The sequence below is a fragment of the Platalea leucorodia genome, assembly GCF_965183815.1.
Source record: "Platalea leucorodia genome assembly, chromosome: 1".
Taxonomy (NCBI): domain Eukaryota; kingdom Metazoa; phylum Chordata; class Aves; order Pelecaniformes; family Threskiornithidae; genus Platalea; species Platalea leucorodia.
Window position 1 is genome coordinate 68200672 of NC_138823.1, and position 23592 is coordinate 68224263.

The following is a 23592-nucleotide window of genomic DNA, read 5'->3' on the forward strand; positions in this document are numbered from 1 at the left end:
TGTGTTTCAGGTGTTTTTTCATTGATAACTATGAGTTAAATCAAAGACCATTTACTATGGAAACTACATCAGTAGCTTAGAAGAGAGTATAAATCATCAAAAACTTGGGAAAAAAGTCCTTTAGAGAAAGTGAACATCTATGCAAAATTTAATACTGCTGGAAGCTTTGTAGCTTTCCATTTATTTTGAACAGGAGATTGTATAAAAGTGCAGAATCAAGCGGACTTGCAGACTACCAGGACTGTTTGTATGAGGAAGAAGTTTTAATTAAAACTCACAGAAACCTGCCAGAACAACCTCCAGTATCTCTTGCCTTTTTTTTTTTTTTATAACAGGAAAAAAAAAAACAGTTGACGCAAAGAGCAAACGGGTACTAGCTACTATGCTGTCTACAATTAGAATATATATCAAGGTATAGTCCAACTGCTTTCTAATGGTGTACACTGTATAAGAACACAAGGTGCGTCTCGTATGTGATTCTAAGGGACCCTGTTTTAGTTAGATATCACAGAATCCTCCTGTTATTGGCTATTCTGAGCTGTGTGTACCCACAGCCCGTTTTGCTTTACAGAATACACTGAAATACTGAAAGCTATCTTTCCTTTCTACTTTGAAACACTGGATCTGAACTTCAGCTAAACTAAGGTCAACCCAGACATAACTTTCTGTATGTGGTTGTCCCAGTGGGCTTTGCCATTTCCCTTTTTGATGAATAACACATGTAAAATGTCTCATGCAGAAGTATAATGATTATTATATGAGATAAGGAAAAATCACATTTTCACCAACTGAAACATAGAATTGTATGTGGAAGGACTTTAGAGAGATCTGAATAATTTCCTAAAGGTTATTCTTGCTGCCTCTGGTGCTGGTATGAATTTTGCTATGGATTTCATGGTCACAGCATTAATCCACAGCTCAGTTTCTTCATTCAGTCTTTTTGTATTGCCCCTGACCTCATACACTGTCAAAAGATAATGTAACAAACAAGGAGGTAGACACGGGGGGGGATGAAAAAAAACCCAAACAACCTTGTGCTATGTACTGCACAGTCAAAGGGTTCACAACTTTCTTTGCAAATCCTGCAGTAGGCAAGACATTAACATTTAAAACCTTTTCTTATCCTGGACTTCTATAGAAACCCTGAACAGGACAATAAAGATCTTTGAAAAAAGGTGTCCTAAAATACAATAAGATAAAAACCAAGAAGGCAATATTAACTCTCCCAGAGAGCTTATGACTCCGCCCTGACAGTTGCTGATGGCAAGCTAACAACGATTAGCTGAAGAATTGAAATGACTGCAAACATTAAGTGGCATCACAACATTTAAGATGCTACGGATGTTTGTCTGGGAATCAGTTAAACTACCTCATTCTCCCTCATCAGTGACAAAAGCCTAATGCTAAAATTTAGGTGCACTGAAAGGAAAATATCTTTTCATGTCAAAGTTACAACCTGCGATGTTCAACGTAATTTTTGGCTAGTATTAAGTAAAGTTCACGTGACAAATCATTCAAATATAGCTCTGAATGTGTAACTGATGTGTGAACAGGACTGTACTGCAGAGACATTTTTCTGAAATTCTAAACTACACCTGACCCTTCTATAAATATTTGTTCCCCATTTTTGAGTTACAATATGCAAATAGTTGCATCCCTCATGGTCTGGAATTATGGAAATTACATAAAACTTAAGCTTGTGGTCATCAGAGTGCCTTTTTCTTTTTTCTTCACACTGGGGTGTCAGCACAGGACTGTGTCTTCGTTTCCCCAGCTCTATGTCCTTTATGCCATGTATTCCCTCTATTTCAGTTTCGTACTTTTGTGAAACAAGAAAGTTTATAAATAACTTAGACTTCCACTTGATGTGATGGACAATGTCATGTGGTTTGTTTCCCTTGTCCCTGGATTGAAACCTCCACTCACACTTAGACTGAAGCATTCCACGACTTTTAACCAACTATGAGCAACTGGAATTATTCCTTATTTCGAAGAATATTACTGAAATGCAAACTCCGGTTTGGTCAGTGGCAGATTATCTTTTTATTTTCATTATGTGTTCATTCTCTAACGCAAATTTGCTTCAGAATTGGAAAGCATATGTCCATTCATTACTCAAAACAGAGAGACCCAGGCAGAAAAATGACAAATGGAAAGCATAACTTGTTTTCAAATTGTGTTAGAGAGAAAGATGTTGCATCATATCCTTAGTAAGAAGATATTGTCAGATTTTATAGGGCAATGATAGTTTTAAAAATATGTTAATTAAATAAAACGGTGTATTCAGATTTTCTATCTGAGATAAGAAATTCTTGTGAAGTGCTCTAGGGGGAGCAGGAAAAGAGAGAATACTGGTTGCAGCATCAGCAAAAGTGTACATGGGGCAGCACTTCCTTCAAAGCACTTTCCAGATCTGCAAGGTGGTAGTATTTTCAACAAAATTTTGCTGAACACTTGTGCATGTGGAGTTAAGCGTTGTCAGGTAGAAGTAATTTTACAGTGAACTGATTTTGCTGATTACTTATCAGTACTGCAAAATGACATTCCTGTTTTACTGCTTTTAATTTGCCATTCTGTTTCTTCACTGATTTTGCATGAATTAACTAATCATAGCAAAAAGCTGGGTTAAAAAAAACATATGATATTTTCTGATGTCAAAAGAATTTTTAAAAACTCTACAATTACAGCTGAATGGAGCACTTCACTGACCTCTCTAATCATCCACCATTTGTGCACTTTGTTACTGCTTTAGAGAGGATGACAACATGAATGTTACCAGTGATTATATATGTACTGGAAATTTGCCCTTTCCTTTTATAGAAAACAATCTAAATGCCCTTCAGATGTCATTCTCAAAAGCCTGAAGACCTCCTATCTTGTGATTTCGTACCTCTTCTGAAACCTAATAAGGTTTCTGACATTGACATCAATTTCTGGAGTGTTTTCAGCAGTTGAACATAAACAGTTTAATCTGTTCACTTCATACAAGAGTTGTGTATCATCACCAGTAAATGCTTGTTTTACATGAGATCTGCTAGGTCTAGAAAGCAACCCAAACCAATAAACCTACAGAATGTTTCTATCCCCTCTCTGTGCATGTTCAAATTAGTCACTTCTGTAGTTTTGTTGCCTTTTCATTTTCTTTGCTCTTCAGTCTGCTGGTGAACTGGCAGATCCTTGTCATAATAGCTTAGTGATGGCTTAGGTGGGTACTGCCAGAGGGAGGAGTGAAGCTTAAAACCACCTGGAACCAGCAGGGAAGTTTGCAGGAGTGACCAGGGCAGGAGCTATGTCAGAGACTGCTGAGTACATCCTACCTTCCTACACCTCCTCAAAATAACCGAGCAGCAACAAGACTCTTGTTTCCTTCACCTTCACTATGGATTGCAATTCAAAACTACAGGCTGAGTTTAATCTCCTTTCCAGAGTGGCCCATGTTAGGGAAGCAGAAAGGCAGCGCTTCAAGTGCAAGTGCCCTTTTTGCAGAACAATTCTCTCAGTTCCTTTAAGATCCAGCTCTACCTGAATAAACAAATGTATGCAGTGTGACGGACAGCTTTCCTTATGGTCCACAGGTGTTCCACAGCAGGCTAAGGTGTGGGATGATAGGGCAAACCACCCTGAGGCACCTGTGCCTTTTGGGCATGATGTTGTTTGATCCATATAAAGACAGCCCCTGTCTCCTTTTTTCATCTATAAGTGTGATTTCTTAGTGGCTATTATACTAGTTGAAATCCCTTTGGAAAAGACCCGGCATAGTGCGAAGATATTTGTATGATGATTGATGTATCATTGACTTGTTTTGTGCCTTTATTGCCATTCCCTCTCTATAGCTCCACATAGGTCTTAAAAGTAGGAAGGGTCTATGTTCCACGAAGCATTTCATCCAGCAAATGTCTGTGAAGAACAGACTGGGCCACCGCACAGTATCCAAAAATCCTTGACCTTCCTTGCGTACTTCTATGTGGTCACCTCTTCAGGTCCCGTGTTGGTATGGCAGATGATCCTTATTTAGAGAGCTGTGGTGCTGCTGTGTAACACAGCTCACGGGTGGACAATACAGCAAGCTTTCTAAAAAACTTTGCAGCAGATTTTCAGTGTGACATTTTGCCATTTCTGCAGCTGAAGTTTCATCAGTGAGAAAATCAGAACGTTAGGCCTCAGTCTTTTCTAAAGATGGATATTAAACATAAGGTAAATAGTTGCAGCTTCTGTTTACTAGGTTTAAAATAAATTGTATGGTTCCCATAATGCAGGAAAATACAAGATCATACTCTTCTGTCACACTGTTAAAATGGTCTTCATATATCATCCCACTCACTGTTTTATCTTCCCTTTAAATGGCTTCCATCTAACTGGCATAATGACTATATACTATCACTAGTCTGCAGCATGAATTAGACATCTCTGGCATTTTTGATTTGGCACATTTAACAGACATATGGAGCCCAAATGTGATTCCTTATCTGAAAATCAGACTTTGCTAAATTAGAAGATTATCCTTACTTCTTTTTAAATTCTTTTTTTTTTTTTTTTCAAGGATAATTATAGTTAGTTTATACTATAAATTCTGTAAGAAATTAAATTTACTTGCACGTTGTAAGAAGCCCTCCTCTGTGCTAAACTGCTTATCCATATGGAAAGGTGTTCCACAAAAAGATTTAAACAGTTTTCTCATGCAGTGTGTTGTAGCCAGGCTCTCAATTACTGATGAAAAGAGAAAGAGAAGGATCAAAGGCTGTCTACTTTTCAATTACTTAATAATTTGAGGGTATTTTTAGCAAAAAACCACTGTGATATGAAAAAGATATTTGCCAGGAAATGGATCCCTTTTGTTTCTTATGTTTTTTACTTTGTGTACTCATATCTTCCATGAATGCAAAATAGCAAATGCAATACTAAGCTGGGGTAGCTCACTTGGAATGTCTTCCAATTAAAAATTTGGTAGGCAACCTGGAATAAAAGCTTGTTGTCTTCATATCTGAGCGTGGGTTCAGATACATTACCAATCGCATTGTATGTTGTATAGTACCTCAGCCGAGTATAAAACTGTTACTGGATTCTTGCAGTCCAGTGACCAATTTCATTTCTCTTCAAGATTAATTGAGAAGTTCGGTCATTTCTGTAATAGTCTAATGATCCAAGACAGTGACTGATTTAAAGACTTTTTCTTCATGTATTTTTCTTTGATTCAGAGTCATGGGACAATTTGATCATGGAACAGAAAATCAGCTTTTAACAGGTGAGCACAGTACTATTTCAAATAGTAGGGACTGTTTTCCAGTATAGGAATGCAGGATTCTGGTAATAAAAGCAGGCTTTCAACTACATAACTATCCTTATACCTGGCCACTCCATGATTCCTGCAAGAGAAATGAGAAACATAAATCTTCTAACCTCAGGAGAAGGTAAGAATGAGGCTCTGAGCAACCACAATGTCCATTGCATCCAGTGTGCATACTCTCTCATGTCAGCCTCAAGGAGAAAATTATTTTAGACTTGAATTTAGATTTGGTTTTGTTTTTTTTTTTCAAATTGTTTAGTTAATGTTATTATATTTGTAAAAACATTTACAGTTGATGACTATGAATACACAACTGCAGTAAGGTAGCATGCTCCCATCTGAATAGAAAATAGTTCCCATCTGAATAGAAAAACTTCTCATAAGGATCAAAAGTTTAGGAATGTTACAGTTTTTTGGTTTTTTCCATAATCTGAGGTGGAAGACTAAATTTTGTTTCATGAAATAGTTACAACTGCTTCAGCCCCTAATCTGTGGGTTTACTTACTTTGTACTGGAACAGTAGATTAATGCTCATGGCACTATCGGAAAGGGAGCTGTTACCTCATTTCTGTAGATGAGGAGGTGGAGTCATATGAAGGTTAAGCAAATTGCCTAGGAAATCTGAGAAGAATTCAGCCTATTGTGCTTTACTTCTTTGAGTTGTTAGAAAAACACATCTTTCCTTCTGATAACTATGATCAATATAAAAATTCTCACTTCAGTTTTTATTGGTCCAGAGACAGAAGCAGTTTTCTACAGTAAATTTCTAGTTAGAAATTAGAAGTAGGAATTTCTAAAATTCTAATTCTAGTTCTAATTATAAAAAAGGATTGCTCTTGAAGGCTCTAATGGTTCCACAGTGGTGATGAGTACTGCAGTGACGCAGTACAGCAGTACTACTTTAAACTATAACCCCGCTGCTTAGGTTCAGGTGGGAACTGTGTGGGACAGAAGTCAGCCTTGGGCCCAGTATGCCTCTTTTTCCCAAACCCACAACAGGAGTGGCTCGGTGGAGTTCTCCAGAGGAGGATTTGCACAGAGCTGCAGTATGAAGTGTTTCAGGATGCAAGGTTTCTCACGTAGACCTGAATACAAAACCCCTGCCCCTGTGACGTGAAGTAAAGGATATCTTTAGGTTATCCAGGGGGATTACAGGGTACTTTCTGCTTCATTCATTTTCTTGTTAAGCTGACATTCAGCTCCCCCACTCCACCTCAGTCAACGGACTGCACTTAAGCATTACCTGGTTTCACAAAAAGTTCAAAAATTAAACTCTTCCACCAGTTCGGAAGAAATCCTGTTTACATTGTAACTCCTAAAAAATCTTCATTCCAAGTGGTATTTTAGCATAGCATACACATGGGACAGTAATTCTGTAATGGCTGGCTAGCTAGAAATCATCACACAATGAAATGACATTTGCTGGAATACCGACATGTATATCCCTATTTTTTATCTGGTCACTCTTTTTTTTTCAATTTAGTTTTCTAAAACACAAAAAAGATGTACCATATAAGCCAAAGAAAAAAATAGTAACACATTTTGGGGCTTCAAGGGTGTTAATGTAGTTATTTACATCACTCAACTTGCTACAAATACAGAATCCAGGTCTAACTTTACAAGTGGATAGGAGCAAAGAAAGAAAGAAAGGAAAAAAAGAAAACATGTTAGAGAGAACCACTCTAATTCCTACTACCCCAAAGCAATAAGGTCTGTAATACAGCCACAGTGACAGTCACACTGTAATATCTTTAAAATAAACCTACATTCTAGCTCCCCATCTGTCTCTTGTACAAATAATTCCATAAAGCAGTAAGCACGCATACTGTAAGTTAGGGTGACTGAAAGATGATAAAATGCCAGAAGAGCTATTTATAAGCTCTTGTATTGTGAATGTGTCCATACATTTACTTGTAAAGAAAATCTCTCAGCAGCATTATTTATAACATCACTTTACTTAATGATTTTTATTTTGCTGTTGTGGTACTTCATTTTTATTTAAATGAAACTGTTTTTTGAGAGCCAAAAGGTTCCCAGAGATTTCTTGGTATTTTTATTACTATCATCCCCTAATCCAAGCAGTTTCATTTATTTGCATTAACGGAAAATACAAAATAATAGATTAGACTGAGTAAAGAAATCCCTGTGATCCCTGCAAACAAATGCAGACTAGCAATGAAAGGGAAAAGGCAAAATTCTCTTGTATCATGGAGTGTTTCAAACAACTGTGACTAAGTCTTTCCACTCTGCACTCAGCGATCTCTTCAGTAGAAATTTTACATCATATTATTTCCTCAGAGAATGTTGCCCCAATTACATATCTAGGAACTGGATAATGAAACGTTTCTGCGTATGTGCATGGAGGCAGCGGGACAAGTGTTACAAAGACTTAATAAAGCATTCTCAGCAGTAGAACGTGTGTTTTTCTTTGAAGGGAGGGCAAAATGCCAAGATACATAAGAAAAGCAGGTTAAAGGAATGAAGACCTTTGTTACTACCCAGATCCTCCTGCGCCGCACAGATTCTTCCAGAAATGTGCACTTCTTGGTATCAGCTTCACAAACTGAGGAAGAATATTTTCCCCTCCTTTCCTGTGAAGCTGCCCAGAATCGTGGCTGACCAGCTGGACTTGGAGTTTCTTCTAGTTCTTTTTCCTTTCCTAATTAGCTTTCCTGCTACGCTGAAGGCCACGCCAGCCACTTGTCTTGGTGGCTGGAGCAATTCAATACCTCCTTTCTTATGGTAATGGAAGCCGACAGCATTAGTGTGGAAGTATGGCAAATGTATAAAGCAGAACAGTAGAGGAAAAAATGCAGAGGATAGCCATAGACAAACTGTTAGGGTGACCCTAGCAGGAACCAAGGTAGAAGCTCTTTTTGCAGATAATTTTCTAGTGGGTAGGCTTTGAGTTGTAAGCAAGGACATGACTTATCGTTCTTTCTGTGGCACTTAGAGAAACAGGATTTCACACTTTTCCTGTAAATAAGCCAGATTTGTACTCAACAGCTAACAGAATCTATCATCGGTTGCTCCTCCCAACAAGAAAAACTCTCAGGTCCTCAATTGTGCCCAGCTCTTTGGGCCAAGGAGGGCAACAATCTCACCTCTATAATTGTCTTATATTTTCTGCTTAGTGCCATAATTCCTATGATTTATGGATTCTGACAATATTTATCACTATGCCTATTTGCATTGCAGTGACAACAACAACTGGACATTGCCTTCATGCAGAAAGTGAAAAATCCATTCCCTAAGAGGATTTAAAAACATATATATGAGGTGTGGGAGAAGGGAGAAGCATAAAGTAGTGTTGTATGACATTTTCAGAGGCAGCTATCAGTAGAGACCACTATCCCCCTATGCAGACACTGACAAATGAATAGTTTCTGGGCTGTGGCAAATAAAAGAGATTATTTCTCAACATTAAGGACATTTTAATTTCCTCACTGATTCTTTTATACTCTCCAAAATGGTTAGATGATGGTCCATCAACCCACTACTGGAGTATTTTGTTGCTATTTTTATGACTACACTAAGACATAATTCAGGAACTGTTGTATTAAGTGGAGTTTTTTCCTTTGTTTTCAAAAGTTTTGAGCAAATCTTTAATTTGTAAATGCTGAGACTAGCTTAATAAGTATATTCTCATAATTACATCACAATAGTTGTAACAGAAGTATCTACATCCCCTCCAAAGTCTTTCTAGAATCAGATGATTCAACTTCCCCATCACAAAAGTTGCTCTGTCTAAAATCAGCTCCTAATTTCTTATTGACAGTCAAATGTAAGGTGCATCTTAATTTATGGAACTACACGAAAACATTTGTCTCTCATAAGAATTTTGAACATTTCAATTTTTTATTTCAATTTTTTTCTCCCACCTTGCAACACTAGTAATGCCTCAGATATAAACGTTTTTACATACCATCATCCAAAAACTGAATGGATGAATAAATAAATAAAGGTCAGGTCAACGGAAATATTTTTATTACTTCAAAAGATTTAATTTGTTTTTGACCTTTTAAAACTGTTAACCTTATTTGATATAACCTAACTCCATTTTGAAAAGAAAGGTCATTTTGAATTAAAAAGAGATTTTCTTTAGTTAACAAAGGTCAACAAGAACATTTTAGCAATTTTCTACCAAAATAATTCAGCATGGGGAAACTCACTGAGACCCCTTTTTCTTACAAGTATATAGATCTTATACAAGACTACTTAATGTTTTCTGAGAATGATATCTCAATACCTAAATTAAGGAATATCATTAGCAATAAGATTGTAAATCCATGGTCTTGATAGATTACTTCTGAAGATTCACACCTGATGTATAACTGATCCTATATTAGAGCAGAATGACACCAATGAGTGAACCACACATATTTATAACTTTTACTAGCATAATTATGCCAGCAAAGCCTGCAGACTGGAGGTGAGTATAGGTGACTAAAGGTACACAAAGTATGCCTTCATCTTCGGTAGAGTCCTGCTTCAGCTGTGAAAGATGTAGCCCTCAGCAAACTAAAATTACTCTTGGAATCTTAAATCAATGCCTTTCCTGCCTTAAAGAAGGAATCTGAAATAAGGCTTAGGATTCCATAGTTATATTGGTATTACAGTTAAATGAGACCATTTTGATAATCATCTCATCTTCAGCAAAACACAGGATGTAGATTTCCCTTGCATTAACTCCAGTTTGAAATAAAACATCTCTTTTGGAATAAACACTCAGTGATGACGAACCTATATAAATCTTGCTGAGTCAATTGACTGCAAAAAAATTAGCCCTCTTTTTGCTCCTCATTTCTAAAATGAATTTAGTGTCAGGTTTCCTTAGTTCTTACCATGTTTTGTCTAATGAATTGAAAGACTATGTAACAAAATTTTGTTCCTATGTTGGTATTTACATATTTTGGCCCAGTAAACTCTTAATGTAGTCCTTGACAAGCTAAATATTGAGCTCCCAGTGTTTTTCACTATGGACATGTTTTACCTTTCTTTAAGAAGTCTTATTGCTCTTCATTGGACCATTGGACCAGCATGTTTCCTGAATTCTGAAGAGTGGAACGGAGCACACTATGCTAGTCATGGTTGCCCTGGAGCCATATCCAGGATTAATGCCATCATAACACGCAAGGTCAAGTTAGACCAAAGTGTATATAGGAAACCACAAATGACATAATATCTCTCAGTTTCTCTATTCTAAACAAACAGAGAGATGTTAAGATAGTTTAAAAGCTATAGAAAAGAAAATAGATAATCTTGAAATCTTATTCACCAAGTATTTCTCCGGATTTCATAGGAATAGTTGACAAGAGTAAGAACCAGTAATAGCTGCACTAAGCTTGAAAGTTACATGCCTCCAAAACACAAAAAGAATAGCAGTTACAGAGATTTTTTATTTTTCCATCATGTCTTTCTTCTACAAATAGCTATTTCAGTGTTGCCACTTCTATTGACGTTATTCAGAGCAAAGCAGGTAGTCATGGGAATTTTCTCTTTCCCTCAGTTCAGTAAAACTTTTATGCAACATTTTTCTTAAATAATTTATCTTCTTTCAGCATCTGTCAGACCAGATTTTATTTAACACAAGTCTACCACACACTTTAAATGTTGCAGGTCCTTTGCTCTGGTGTACAATAGAAGAATTTTCAGTTGATAAGCAAGCAAGCCAATGTGAAACAAAACCTAGCAATGATAAAATCCATTTTATATTTCCATAGAATTGTTTTTTTACATTGTTAAGCTCCATATCATATAGTTGATTTTTTTGGCTTTTGAAGCGTATGTTTGCTATATATGTAGTACAAGCAGATAACTCTGAACCTACTCTGCCTTGCAATTCCTACATCTTCTTTACAAAAGTAGTACATTTTCTTATTTATAAGATTACGTTTCAGTGAATTCTTGTATTGAAATATCTGGATAAGACAAAATGCTTATTTTCAACCTAAAGACTTATAGGAAGCATTGTTCTGTAACCATTCTCTGACGTATTTTCATACTTTTTTCTATAACTAAACATACACTGTATAACTATAGCTGTACATTTTTTCTCTTGTCATGTGAACTTTAAGTTATCTTGGTAGATACAGATGATCTTATCTACAAGCATCTTCCCAGTACAGATATGTCAGGTGTCAGTATAAAGGGATTGTTTCAGGAGCCAGTATTGGCAGCAAAGCTTGTAATCTTCACCGGCCTTGAAGAATTCATTGAGGTGGCTATTTCTGAGGTAGAGTGCTTCCACCGTCCTCTGAATCTATCCATACTTTTTTTTGATAGAGTGTACTTAAGGATTTTATCATTCCTCCAGTTATTTTTTTTTAGGAATGCCTCTTACATAATTTTATTTTAGCAGGTGGGCATGTGTAATTCTTCTAGAGCACCTCTAGAGTTGACATGAAAGCCCTCAAAAACTCTTTCTCAGCATAGCCCCTGACAGCTTACATTTACACCCAAGTTTTCATTTTTGAGATCAAGGCATTGAAAAGAAACAGTAAGTGGATCAGTGCCTTTGTCCTTCCATACCATTTTTCACTGCTCCCTGAGAGACAGGCAGAGGACGAGATAAGCACAGGCAGACAGGCAGTATCAGCACAAGGGCAGGAAAACCGGCATGCTTCTGAACGGTGACGGCTGGTGTCAGCTGGGTTTGTCTGACTTGGCATTCACCTCCTTTGTGGTATCCTCCTACAGCCACTAACCTGTCACACATTTCAGGACAAACCTCTTCTGTTGCAGCTGCTTGAGCAATTATTATGCTGTCACCATATCCCCTTTAAGGTAGCAGTATGACAAGACTTTAGGAGAGGCAGGAGTTGTGACCTTCTGGCACTTTGCACTGGACTGAGTGCTGCAGTGCTAGAGGACTTCCTTGGAGCAGGACCAGCCTCAATAGCCGGGTAAGATTAAGCAGCAGCCTTATGGCCCCAGGAAATCTCAGTTTTACTGATGTGCTTTGAGGAGCCAAGGAAAATGCAGAATATTCTGCTACAGAGCTCTTAGTTGATCTTCCCCAAAGTAAACCTACACTGAGGATCTGTGGAGCAGCTATGGCAAGAGCCAAATGATCCAACTTGGCAAGGTTAGACATCTTAGCTCCTTCTCTGCTGGAAGAAACTTTCTTTACCAAGGAGAAACTGAAGCTGGAGCTTGTATTCACAACTCATCTGAGGCTTGAAAAAGTGTCAGTGGTGACAACGCTTGATCACTTGATTCTCTATACAGCAGAGCAGACATTTAGTAAATTGATCAGCAGATGAAATAAGAGCTTCACAAATACATCATGGATAGAAATAAACCTTGGGAGAAATGCTGAGATCTGATGGAACAAGGAAAATATTGAAACCTTAAGAAGACTGAAACATCAGACTATTTTTGTTCAAGAAGACTGTGGGGAAGATATGAAATGGTGGTGAAAATAGTCCCTTTTGCCTGCCAAACTAAGCAGAAATGGAGGAGGGGGCTAAAGCAGAAAGTGGCCAGGTCACACATTCCCCCTAAACAGCATCTCCTTCTGCCATTCTCTGCAACAGCTAATGGGATATGAACTGACCCAGCATCAATCCCATACACAGTCTCCCAGCTAACACATGTAAACAAAAAATAGCAAATAGTTCTTTCTGTAACTTGATCAATAGTTTTCTGTCTAAAAAGCAGGACTTTATTCTAACTGTATTAACAAATTAATTTTATCTTTTGAGGAACTTTTATAAGCGTGATTTTTCTTTTTGAAATGTGTTTGTGTAAGTAAATGTGTATTTCCATGGCAACAAGGCCTGATGTTCCCACAATCACCTTGACATTACTTTATGAATACATCAGGCATTCAATACAACAAATTAAACAATAGCAATTATTTGTTAGAAATGCAAAACCTGCTTTCTTAGAAGGTGGTTGAAGGCTATGAAATTCACCTCTATAGGAATCAAAAAGGATATTATTATTTTAAGAACAGGAACTCTTATCCAGGCAAAGCAGAAGTGCATTGTTTTGATCTTGACTTAATAAAAACAGTGTGTATCAGCTTGAAAAAAAATCCATCCAGTGTTCCCATACAGGGAAGAATGGACAGGGAAAGACATATGACAGTTATTCACACACTTATTTAGCTTCCACTGAGCGGTGCTAGGATACCAAATGGGATGCATAAATGTAAAAATTTGAGTAGACCATGATTTAGGTAACCTGTTAAAACTCCAAGAATTGCATGTTATGTAGAGTGGCATGGGTTTTTTTGCATACAATTTAAGGATTAGAAAATCTATTGTTCATAGAATCATAGAATCATAGAATCGTCAAGGTTGGAAAAGACCCTTAAGATCATCGAGTCCAACCGTCAACCTATCACTGCCAAGTCCATCTATACCATGTCTTCAAGCACTGTATCTATCTGTTCTTTAAATACCTCCAGGGATGGAGAAAATGAAAAATTTTAAAACTACCACCAATGTAAAGATGGTTTAAAGTACCTGTACTATTATTTTCAAGAAAAAAACCCAAACAATTTCTTACCTTAAATTTCAGAATATTAGAGTTTTCATGTTTTTACCTGAACTTATACCAGATAGACTTTATAAGGTAAACCTGGACTTTAACTTTAACCTTTAACTTCAACCAGAGTTAAAAGTTACCCCTTTCTTTACAGACAGTTTGTGATAGCCTTCCTCAATTAAATAGTACAATATTCCACAAATAATTCTCACTGTAGTAGTTCAGGCAACATGAAGAATTCAGTAGAACCAAAAATTAATAAGGATCTCTGAATCTGGTGTTTCAAAAGCAGACAGTCCTCATTACCTAATTTGCATGTTAAATGGTACCTTAGTGCTGTATGAGCAAACTGTCACAATCTGGTCCTATGCATTGAAATTTTATGGAGGCATATTGACTTCTTATTGTTCTTTAAATATTTTTTTCCTCCAAAGAAATAAAGTCTGTGGTATCTCGATTACTATATCTGCTAATTATCATTAAATAAAAGGTTTTAATTTACAATGTAGTATATTTAAATACACTGCTTTCAAGTACTGTACCAAATAAAACAGTCACAATATGCAATTTGGATTGAATCAAGCGACCATGAATCCAACCATTGAACCTTGTTCACATGTGAATCAAATCAAACCTGAGGACCAGTGTCTCTTGTGACAAGCAATAACAGCTTCCTCCAATACTCTGATCTGTATTAGCTGTGTAAATATGTTCTTTTTAATTAAAAAGTATATTCTTATAATGCAGATGTTATAGTTTAATTTCTATTCCCAACATATTTTCACAAATATGACTCCTGATTCTCTAATAGGCTCTATGTTTGCCAAAATAGTCTCAAAAGAATCCAGTAACATTTAACTCTATGGTTAAAATAATTTGCCTGTGCCACGGGTTACAAAGACACAGCATGTAGCTTACAGATTGAAATCAAAACCACCAGGTATCATTTGTTGCTTCTGGATTTTTTTGCCAGAATATTTTACTTGGTGGAGAATTAATATAAATATATACGTGAAATTCCCTGATGAAACACCTGCCTATATGGACATAACAGTATCTTTACTGGCATCTCCTAGAACAGAATGTGGGGTTATTTGCACATGTGAATGACTATCTTCAACACTTAGCATTCCAGCATTATCTAAATGAAACAATAAAAATAGAAGTAACAGATATACAGATGAAAAACATGACTGAATACACTTTTTTTCCATCATCATTCCACTTACTAACAGATGATGAACACTCACATCTGTACAAAATAGTGTTTAAAATGGCTGCAAGAGACAGGCAGGTGCAGCCTGTGTTAGCAGAGGAATTTATTTTGTGCATATGGACAGTGGCAAACAAACAAGCTATGATGTTATTAAATCTATCCATTAATGTGGACTGTCCAACAGGGTTAATGTGACTTTACCAAAGGGTGTAAAAGGGTGTATTTTTCTAGCTCTGCAGATAAGTGCAACTCAGAGTATATTATGATTTTGGATCCAGTAGCAGTATCTAAAAATCGATTACTGTAGTTGTTCATTCTTGTCACCCAGCTGCCAAAGCGGGGAGAGTGCCTATTCTAGGTATAATATGCCTTCCCCAAAGTGAATGGGAAACTTACTTTTCACTTTAGTGGAGTCAGGGTTATGCCTGTGATCTTTTGCGTTTTTCAAGCTTGATGGGGTTCCTACAACTGCAGCTACTTTGAATCACCATCTGTATCACATCCTGGGCTAGGCTACCTATTCAAAGAAAGTCCTGTGGTCTGAATACCCATCAGTGGTGCACATCAGGTGCACTTTTGGAGCACACTTTCTGATTTAATTTCACTGAAAAGGACACCAGTTCTTGTCTTCATCTCCAAGAACCATTCCAGAAGTGCATTTCCAAATTAAAACCCTGATGCACACAGACACAAAGTTCCTTGAAGAGGGAAGCCACATCATATCATAAATCAAGACTTAGATTAAGCTGAGTAACCTGTATTATCAAACGCACATGTGTGTATGTGTGTCTATAGTTTCATATGACATTTCTCTGATGGATGTTTTTTTTTAAGTGGAAATTGACATTTAAGAAGCTGCAAGTTGAAGATTCAGAGTTTCTCTTTTAATTTGCATTAGAATGCTGAACTATAATTTAATAAGAAGATCAAAACAGAAAATGAAACCACCTTACAAAAGCTGTCTTTCAAGCACGTAGAGATTCAGAACGTTTCTGTAAATTGCAGTCTTCAGGCTGATTAGACATTTGCCACGACAGCATCACCACAGACAGAAACCTGGAGGGTTTTTTTTAGTTATACCCTCTCTCTAGATCTGTGTTTTTTAACTTATGTCAAATAGTGATAGCATAGTATCTTGTATGGGTAAGCCTGATTTGTGAGGGTAGCTCCTATGTACTGTAATACAAAACACTAGTCATTCTTAGTAGTTCCTCAGAGGCATTGCATCCAGGCAGTCACTTGTGATACTGTAGCATGTACAGGTACACCTGTGCATGTGCAACAAGTCTGGAACTTACTGAAGATGATCAGGAGAGAAGCCACAGTGTGCTATCTTCTTAGCACATACAGCTTACACAGCCACCAGTTTGAGCACCTAGTAAAAAGCAAGGCCCCCAAGGATTCCTTCTTATGGCCAAAAGAGTGTCTTATGAGGGAACTGACAAATTTTGGAGTATCATGCAAACTGCATACTTTCAAATCCTCAGTCTATGTCAAATCCACAGTGCATGGAGAATGGGGGTAAGGGAGAAGAATTTAGCTCAGTGTGCTTTCCTATCTTTTTCGCTTTATATCTACATCTTTTGAAGAACTTCTGTGGCTCAGTGGACAGGCTGTTGGAAGGGCAATGCAATATCAGGCTATTCACATACTCTGACTTCAGGGAACCATGTAATAGCTGAAGTCAGAAGGCACCTCTGGAAGTCATCTTGTCCCCTCTGCTCCTCACAGGGTCAGCTAGGGTCAACCACATACCGTGATCTTCTGTGGTGGTATGCAGGGCCTTTCTAGAAGTGACTCCATATTCAGCTTGTTCGCCCAAAGCTGGCCAAGCTGTAGTGCTGCAAGTGAAGATAGGATAGTTGGTGGCACAATTAGCTCAGGCCCAAGTTTCTGGCTTGTCCTGAAGTTTGCATAGAAATACTTTGGTCTTCAAGTGTGGGCTTGGATCTGCACTCAAAATGAAGTATAGATATGCCAGTGGAATATTCCATACACAGATCCGCAGAAAAAAATTCCATGTCTTATCTTCTTCTTAGTGTTCATGTATAGGCTTTTTCCCTAACATATGTCCCCAATTCCCAAAGTGCTGGGTATGTTGAAAATTTATGCATGCTTTACATTTAATTTAAGCATTTCCATAGCAACTGCTAGAATTTAGGATGTTTTACTTTTCTCCCAAAATACAGCATATATTCTTCTCAGAACAATTTCCCAGGTTGTGTTTAGCCACATTCATATCACTTTCTACAATTCAATTTTCAATGAAAATTACCATATCATCTACCAGAAGCAAGAGTTTTAACAAACAGATTGACTTTTATGACTTCTTCCATCTCACCTCTGTTGTTTAAACAAGTAGTTCTGCATCAAATGGAGCTAATGAAGCCTGATTGCTCAGAATCAGTGGTTTTGATTGATAGATGCAGGCGTTTAATAAGGTACAAGTCCCAGCCGACATGTTCTTCACTCTTGGAATAGATAAAAGATGTCTCCTCCTCTCTTTCTTTCTATTTCCTTCTCCCTCTGCCTCTGTGTCTTTTACACAGATGCTCTACTGTCAGGAGAGTCTCAAGGATGAACATGGTTACCAAAAGCCTGATACTCAACCAGCGTTCATAACGATATGAAGATAGGTAAAACAAACAGATGACTGTCTGTATGCTGAAGTCTGGAATGAAATTAAAGGGACTTGAGGTGATGTATGGTGAGCCTAGAAGTAATGATTTGATGACCCATACTTCTGTATGGGTGACCTTAAACCACTTTTAAAAACATCAGAGATTCAAGTTAGAATAAAAAATACAATACAGGTAAAAGAGGAAACACATATACACATAAAGGAAAACAGGGGAGGTATGGGAAAGAAGATGATCTTCCTTGCAAATCTTCACTTCTTTCTCATCTGTATTTTGCCTTTCCGAATGTCACTTCTGAAAAGGATTCCACAATTGCAAGCTATTCTTCCTGCCCCTTTGCTGTCACAATAGCAAACTTTCATCATATCCGATTCCTGTTCCAGGAGCACAGCTGGTACAGCATGCATCTTTTATACTGGTATACCTCCACGAACAGCCAGCATAAAGCACAAATCTAATGGAGAGCAGGCGAATGAAGAATTTAAATTTGCCATCAGGTTACGCACACATTACCTTCATTTTGTGCAAGCAGTAATGCCTAAGCCAGGTGGTGAACAATCGGGCTTCCTATCCTGTCAGGCAGCAACCTGACGCTTTACTTGCCTGATATGTCACACAAACCTGAGCTGCTATGTAAACAGCAATAAATAACAGAGAAGTGGGTGGTGGCACATTTGCATTTGCAACTTGCACATTTCTTTCAGTCCCATCACTTTCATCCTAGGAAGCAAGCGAGGCAGTAAAGAGAGAGGTAATCTCAGGATCCTGGCAGGCTCCAGCATATAACCATCAAATAAATCAATTAATTTAACCCTAATGTAATTATCTGCTTTAGATGAAGGGTGATTTTAGCTTGCTGAATTCACTTATAAGATCAAACAGTTCTCCTAATGAGTTTATACTCTTCTAAAGATAATAGTATTCTCAGCGGCCCTGGTACAACTCCAGTGGCTTGAGTGGAGCTGCTATACACTTACATAAATGAGAGAAGCTTTCAGTCAGGCAGCAAGGATTTGATTCCCAATTAAAAAATAAGTCTTCAAAAATAAAGCCTACCATTACAATTACATTTAAACTGTTGTGGGACCTACAGTGAGTGAGTATCTGTAGCATTGAAATTATGCTCAATTTATGGATAGAAATTTCAATAACAGATTCAAAATCAAAGTCATTTCCTCTGGTTTCCATGCCTAATCTGTTGTAAATCACAATGTCCTTGGGAGGAGGGACTACGAGTGAGGTTCACAGCAGGGACCTATGATATTAAATGTTACAACCTACAGACTTGCTGTTTATTTTTTTTTGTAAAAATGAGGTGGAACAATGTCAGACAGGGATTCATAAAAACTGAGCACTTGGTTGAAGGGATGTGATATTTTCATGTCCTGGTCATGCAAAAGAAAAGCCAAGGTACTTTTCTAAGAAATGTGATAAAAGCCAGGAGGAAAATTTATAAATGTGCATCCTATATTCCCACAGGTTTTTAGAGTAAAGAGACTACCGCTCCTGTGATCTCTCTTTTGAGTCCCCTAATGCAGACAACGTGTTCCAAGAGTGCAAATAGAAGATCAGATGGAGGAGTGCTCAGTCCGTGAACCCTGGCAGAGGTGGAGGAGCCCAGCTGCTCAACCACGAACAAGGCTTAGGCAGCTCTCCCCTAGAAATGGCACTTGAGCATCTGAAAAGTGTAAGAGCTAGGATTTCAGAAGCCTGCAAGGAGAAGTGGCAACTATACTGAGGTTGTGAGAAGGTTAATTTGCACTTAGGTGCTTATGAAGCATCTAGGCAATTAAGAATTTAGATTAATTTGGGGTCCTGGCTCTGTGTTCCCGCATACCTCCTGCAGCACTTTGGCTATTGCTGGCCTTCCATGAGCAATGCACCACCATGCAACAAATACCAGTGCCAACTCACAACCAATGTGTCTGCCGCCACCAGCTCCTTTTCTTCTTTTTCCCTTGCCACAGTCCATCTTCTCCTGTCCAAAGGAGATTCCCCTCCTTAGGTCTGAACACTTTCCAGGTAGCTAACTAATTTAATTCCTTGCATCCCTGGCATTTGTGGGCACATTCTCTGTTTATGATTTCCTTCCTTTCTGGTGGCGGAGGTGAGAACAAAACATCCAGGTTGCTACAAGGCTGAGAAAACCTGGGAAGTGCTAGGGAGGCAGCCACATCGCCCGTATGGTCCAGGGTGGCTCAGCCCGTGGGAGGCTGAGCGACAGGCAATCCTTTACTCGTGGCGTATGGGAAAGGGATATAGATGTCTGAGGGAAGGCTGTAACAGCAGGACTACAGAAACCTGGTAGTAATTGCCCACTGCATCCAGAGCTCCCCAAGCCAAACAGAAGCTATTATGTTTAACTTCAAAACTACATGTGTATTCACCCTATCTATCTGAAGCACAAAGTTGGCAGGATATATAGTGATGGCTTCCAATCATAAGAAGTCTCTTGAACATATAATACCAAAGGAGATAAATGGCAACTAAAGTTAATAAACTGTTAATAAAGTATTATTTCAGCTATCCACACATAAAGTGGTCTCACATTGGGAGAAAGTTTAGAGAAGAAATTTCTTTACAAATTAAATGACTGCCTCAAGCAAGACCTAGTTCTGAGTACTGAGAAGAAGGCATGAATCTCAACCAAAAAAATTACTTCAGCTAAAATGAATTTGGACATTATTATTCTGAAACTATAAAGGCTACACAGATTAACAGTAAAATAACCAAAGGTAGTAATTGATTTAATTATTTCAGTTCATGTTTATTTGCAGCTCAGTTCTCAGTCCTAAAGCTAGAAGCAGAAGTTCATTTTAGCAGTAACTAGAGTTGAACCTTAAATAATAATTAAAAGCAATTTCCTTGGAGGAGAATAGATAAGGATACAATGCAAATCCTATTTATATCTATCATGAAAATTCAAACCCATCTCAAACACAGCCATTAGAACATGAAGAGCAAATGGGTATATAGACACAGGAATAAATAGCAGGCAATTCTTTTAAATGTGTTAGATGGAGGACATTTTATGAGACTATTCTCACCAGGACAAAAGACAACAAACCCTAACAATTAAGGCAGAGAGAACTGTCACAAAGACGCTCAAGGCTATATTTACAAAGGGGACAGGAGTGCTGGGTTTCATTTTGATATTGCTAGTACCTGTGGGGCAGGCCATCTCTGTAGGCACCTGATCCCTGTGACATCTCAGTTTCCTCTGCAAACATTTCTAGTAGGCACCTCTGTTTCTGCAGCTAGGTGCGTGCATGGCACCTCAGGACATTCATTTACCTGTAGCCTGTCTTATGATCAGCCTTACCACAAAATGTTTCCCAACTGGCTGATTTGTGGGGCCTGATTTGGTAAAGCTGCTTAGGCAGTACCTATCCCTGTGTAAAACACAGCTTGTGGAAAGGAAGGGAAGGCGTTCTTTTCCTCTTCCCTCCCCTCATCCTAACTCTTGTCTATCAGGATGGAGGAGGGATGGGCTCCAAACTCTCTTCCACCTCATCAGACTTGAAAATGGTATCTTCCAGTATCTTCCGGTATCTTCCAGTATCTTCCACTTCAGTACTCTAACCTTCTGGAGCACAGTAGTGTTTAAAATCTCATACCCAATGTGGGAAGGGACAGCATGAGAGAAAAAGCCACCTGCTCATGTACCCTACACCTTGATGTATAGCTGTCAACTGGTGGATAGGAGATGCAGAAATAAGGGACTTCAAAACCTAATTTGGGGTCAGGAATTCTATTAACTGGTGCAAGTATTTGAAAATGGCCCCAGTTCTCTGTGTGGCTGAGCAGCGATGAAGGAAATGGGAGGAAGGAAGGCAGCTAGCCAACGGCAGGGTATGCAGACTAGGAAGGAGGTTGAGAAATTTTGAGATGGTGTACTGGCATATGGAAATCACTGGCCGTTGAGTGTCTTTAATCCTCTTCTATTTTTGATATAACTTTTCATTACATGTGGCACAGAAATAAATCCTGCCAGCTGTTTTGCTGGCAAAATGTGGTAGAAGTCAAGGTAAACTAAACATTTCTTGATAAATCACTGTATGACTCAAATAACCAAGAAGGTAATAAAATAAAGAGGCAGCATGGTCATCAGCACTCTGAACTACCATCAACAGATCTCTTAATATTTTTTAAATAAAATTATCTCCAGTGCCTGCTTGTGCACAGTAAACAAATAATTTCTTCTAAATGGGAGTAATGCTGTCATACATTCATATACTAGTCACTTTTTGAAAAGATGGTGACAGGAAGATGCATATGTACTATCTACATTGACTTTTTGAAATCATTCGTTCAATCAACAGCCAGTGCCTTTCATTTTTTTCCTGAGGATGAAGACAGCTTCTACAGCTAATCCTGACTTGAAGTCCTTAATATTCTAATCCTTCTCATACATGGACAACACTTGATTAGAGGTAAGCTGCCTTTGGTAGAATATGAAACTGCTCAATTATCTCTGTCATCATTCAGTTGGCTGGCAAAAAAGAGGAGGAAACCCAGGTATTTTTCATAGGAATTTTGTAAGAATCACAAGAATTATCACAGGGGCATTTTACAATTCATCTTATTATAAAGTAATAAAAAATGATACCTTTTCACACCCCCCTATAGAGTGAAGAAATGGTACCCTAAAGTAGATGTTTTTTGAAAATAAATATATCTTTTATTGAAATTTTCCCAATCCCAGGAGCAGAATACCTCCAATATATCTTGAAGAAAAGAATGATTGTCCCATTTTAGTGGTTGGGAACTGTGAAAGTGAAAGATTAAATGGATTGTCCAAAGTCACAGAGGCAGTAACTACACTCCAGTAGACGTAACGGTAATCCTGAGTTAGTTATCAGATCATTATGCCAATCTGCTACCCTAGTTATCAATAGCTTTGATTGTATTTTGTACTAAGCACCACAAGATCTCACCTGTACCTTACTGCAAAACACTTTTTCATGGCATAAATGACAATTATTGAATTAATATCAAGGACAAACCTGGTAGAAAACGAAGCTTTGACCTTACACTTTGATATCTAAAGTGCTTCTGAGAACTGGGGGCTGGGGGAAGGAATGACCTATCCAAAAGTGTCATGACACCATATAAGCAACACAAACTTCTGCTGTGTTACTAGAGTTGCTTCATTTACATAAAGAATTGCTTTATTGCTGCTAGTAAAGAGCATTGCATTTCATTTAAGTGGACTTTAAATAGAACATTACAGAAAAAGTCAGGTCTTCTTTATTGCTGTTGCTATTTTGAAGCAGCGCCCCATCTTTCACAAAGACAGGTGTGAATCTGCACTTAAAGACATAATTTCTCTCAAAGTTTTTGCATTTTTAAGATAATTATTATATCTGCACTGCACCACAGCAAAGACAAAGGAACTGTCACTGTAGATAAAACCAATAGCCCAGTTAGCTACTTCCAGAGGTGCTTTGCAAAGTGTACCAAACTTGCTAGCTAACCATATTTCCAGGAAAAAAAAAATCCTTCCCTCAAGCTGCTGGAATTTTGTTTTTCTTCGAAGAAGTGGTAAAATCTTTATTATTTGTATAAAGTTTAGACTCTTTATTATTTTTTTCTACTGCATCTTTTTCTTCTGTATTTCTCACACAAGTGAGTTCAACAGGTTAATTATGCATAGCCTGCAAAGTACACCCTTTTATCTCTTAAAAATGTGTTGATAAAATTAAGGCTTCTGCTGTCAGTTTGCTTATGTCACATTAGAAAGAGTAACTACTCACACTGTATGGCCTTTTTCACCATTAATTATTTTATATACTCCTGTCATATTAGCTCCTATGTCTTTTCTGAGTTTTTAGAAAGCATCTGAACTAAACCTTTTTATGATTTTTGTTGTCCTATTATGTGAAATTTCTCTTTCATCTCTCTGTTCTTACCTTTCTATATTTTCCACTTTCATTGCTGTGTGCCACAGACATCTA

At 37.8% G+C, this 23592-nt stretch overlaps 1 protein-coding gene across 1 annotated transcript in view; it reads right to left on the reverse strand.

The window, feature by feature from the left end:
• The window catches only part of GABBR2 (gamma-aminobutyric acid type B receptor subunit 2), a gene marked incomplete at both ends in the record, with an annotated part of 482647 nt that overhangs the window by 38818 nt on the left and 420237 nt on the right, over window positions 1-23592 (reverse strand). The window lies entirely within an intron of this gene.